Source organism: Muscardinus avellanarius (genome assembly GCF_963383645.1).
Source record: "Muscardinus avellanarius genome assembly, chromosome: 8".
Classification (NCBI taxonomy): Eukaryota; Metazoa; Chordata; class Mammalia; order Rodentia; family Gliridae; genus Muscardinus; species Muscardinus avellanarius.
In genome coordinates, this window is record NC_137794.1 from 14,886,865 (window position 1) to 14,890,257 (window position 3,393).

The following is a 3,393-nucleotide window of genomic DNA, read 5'->3' on the forward strand; positions in this document are numbered from 1 at the left end:
ATACTGATAGCTGCTGCAGATGAGATGGGAATGTTCTCTAGGAGCTGGTCTATGTGAGAGGGTATTTTGCAGGAGTAATCAAAATTCCATCTTAGAATTTTCCTTTTGGCACTGGGAATTGAACCCAGGTGTGTTCTACCTCCAAAATATACTCCCAACCCTATTTTATTTTATTTTTTTATTTAGAAAGAGGGTCTTGCTAGGTTTATGAGAGTCTCATTACTTGTTGAGACTATCCTTGAACTTGAGATCCTCCTGTCTCAGCCTCCCAAGTACTGGGATTACAATCATGAGCCACTATGCCTGGCTAGAATGTTATTTTGGATACTAAAATATTCAAATAGTGATTTAAAGAATCTTAACTAAATAAGCACTTCACAAAAAAAGAAAAGCCAGGTGTGGCGGTGCAGGTTTGTAATCCCTGTACTTGGGAGGCTAAGACAGGAGAACTGCAGGTTCGCCACCAGCTTCGGAATCTTGTGAGCCCTCTGATTTAGCGAGACCCTATTTCAAAATAAAGAATAAAATAGGGCTGGGGGTATATAGTTCAGAGATAAAATGTCCCTGGGTTCCATCCCCAGTACCACCAAAAAAAAAAAAGAAAGAAAAGAAAAGAAAATTATAAGTAGTATACAGAAATCCATAAACTTGTAAAGGTAAGAAAGTTAAGATGATCATAAAACTTCAAGGCTGTTTTGGGGGATATAATCTGAATTCGACACCACTAGACTCTAAAGCTCTGTAAGTGTAGGAATGGCATAATTTGTATTTATTCCACTGATAGCTCCTAGTCCTTTTGAAGAGAATTAATGAACTGTGATTCATTACCCATTATACAGTGCAGTGTGAAATATCCTAAGGGTGCTCAAATGCTGGATAAATAAATGTTGAAAAGCATCTTATCACTGTGTGTGTGTGTGTGTGTGTGTGTGTGTGTGAGAGAGAGAGAGAGGGGGGGGGGGGACAAGCAACTTTCACTTTGTGTGTGTGTGTGTTGGTGTGTGCTAAGCATAGAAAATCCAGAGGAGGAACTGGAGAAAGGAGGCAGCCATCAAAGCCACTTCGTGCGGGGAGCTGGCCTGCCTGTGGAGATCCCGCGGAGGCTGACAGGATTCCCGCTGCTGTGCACTGGGTTCAAAAGAGCAACTAACGCCAGTCATGAAAGATCCAGCTCGCAGCAGCCCGAGCATCATCAATGAAGATGTGATCATTAACGTCATTCTCATGAAGATGACAATCCCTTTGCAGAGTACACGTGGATGGGAAATGAAGAGGAATTCAGCAGACAAAAGGAGTTGTGGGAAGAAGAATTTTATTGAATGGTGCTTTCAAGAAATGCAAGAAAGAAGAGCATAAGTGGTTTATTCCAGCTCAAGATCTCCCACAAACTATGCACCAAATCCAAGACCAGTTTAATAACCCTGTCATCAGTGATGGCTCTTTTCTGTAAGATGTTGTGGTCAAGAGCAATCGGAATCCAAATGCTGGGGTGAAATACTAAAATATTTGAGTAGATGGAGCCTCCTTTAGTGGATGTAGCACAATTTCCACACTGTGAAGACAATATTAGAAGCTTAATTATAAAAGCTCTCTCTTGTCACTGTGTCAAACTTATGCATTGCTAAGGTTTTTGTTAGTCTTGTATGCTTAATAAAAGTGCTGAGACTGCTATTAAGTAAAAAACTCGAATATTTACTGAAAGTAGAATTGGCCCCATGGCTTAGTGTGAAGACATCGAGGAAAGAGGCACCAGTCAAGTTGTGATAAAGGACAAATTAAATGACCTCTGAATATTACTCAATTGTTGTCTTTGAGGCTACACTGGGCTTTAGGGTTCATTAATACACGCTAATGTCCATGCCTTATGGAATGAGTACATTTAAATTCCGTTCTACTTGCTAAGCAGATTTCTCAGTTTTATTTGTCATCAGAAGAATTTCACTTTTCTGAAGAAGGTGTGTTCATTTGAAACATCATTACAGACAAGTGTGTCTTTGGTGACTGAAGTGACAAGGTAGAGATCAGATAGGAGCTAGTCCTGGCTTTTCTGCTTCGTTATCATGTCAGAAATAATATTAAATTCTGCTCCTAATGTTACATTTGAGAAATATGTTATTTGGAAGTTGCATCTTCTGAGATTTGCTACGTCTCATCCATTCATACCCATGTGAAGTCTAACTTAAGACCAGTGGCAGCCCATACTCCAGCTGAACAAGAGATTGTAACATGACTTCAGCACTGCCTTCCCTTCCTTTCACCACCACAATAGTCTTTAGCACAGCTTTTCTTTCTTTCTTTCTTTCTTTCTTTCTTTCTTTCTTTCTTTCTTTCTTTCTTTCTTCCTTTCTTCCTTTCTTCCTTTCTTCCTTTCTTTGGGTCTGGGGATGGAACCCAGGGGCATTTGACCTCTGAGCTACATCCCCTGCCCTATTTTTTTTTTTTTATTCTTTAATTTGAAACAGGGTCTGACTAAGTTGCAGAGGTCCTCAGTAAGTAGCTGAGGCTGTTTGCGAACCTTGATCCTCCGGTCTCAGCCTCCCGAATGCTGGGATTACAAGCGTGCGCCACCATGCCCGGCAGCACAGCTTTTTTTTTTAACAAAGCTAGAACAGTTTTGGCTTCTTAAACTTCATATTTGAGTAGGTTAAGCTGCCATATGTGTTCAATGTGAATAGTGTTTAATTTGAAAATATTGTAAAAATTATATATTTTTTCAAAAATATTAAAAAATAAATAATAGTAGAACCGAAAAAACGCTGAGGAGAAAAAAAAAAACACTAGCTTATTTTATTCATGAGTATACTGGTCAGGGGATACCCAGGTAGAATGCCCCTGGGTTCAATACCCAGTACTGCAAAAAAAAAAAAAAAAAAGAAAGAAAGAAAGAAAGAAAAAGAAAAAAAGAAAGAAAAGAAAAGAAAAAAGAAAAAAGAAATTTGAACAAATCACCATTTATTGTGACTTTGATTTGATAAATTTTACTGTTGCTAAGTATTAAATCAAATATTGTTATTCATGGTTTTCTTTCCCATTAAATTTCATTATTTTACAAAAGCAGATTTTTGTTCCTTTTCCAAGTTTTGTTTTTCTTTCCCTTTTACACACACACACACACACACACACACACACACACACACACACACACTTCCTCTCTTTCTCTTTCTCCATTATATCTCAGCCCAAACTGAAAATATCCTGTTTATCTGACGCTCTGCCTTCTGCTCAGGAGTTGTGTTCATTCTGAGTTTAGGCGTGGCGAGCTTCATCTTAGTTGGTATGTTAGTCTTTTTTTTTTTTTTTGCTAAGTTACTCAATCTATTTTTTTAATTCTATTTCATCCATAACCCTCTAATCAGTTTCCTTGATATTAGGGGAAAAACTAATCTAGTTTAT

General features: G+C 38.2%; 1 pseudogene across 1 annotated transcript; it reads left to right on the forward strand.

Moving 5' to 3' along the window:
* The first annotated feature begins 1,158 nt into the window (after nt 1-1,158).
* On the forward strand, nt 1,159-1,501 carry LOC308266006 (polyadenylate-binding protein-interacting protein 2-like; annotated as a pseudogene). The gene has a single exon. The product of its transcript is annotated as a polyadenylate-binding protein-interacting protein 2-like (transcript).
* The last annotated feature ends 1,892 nt before the right edge of the window (nt 1,502-3,393 follow it).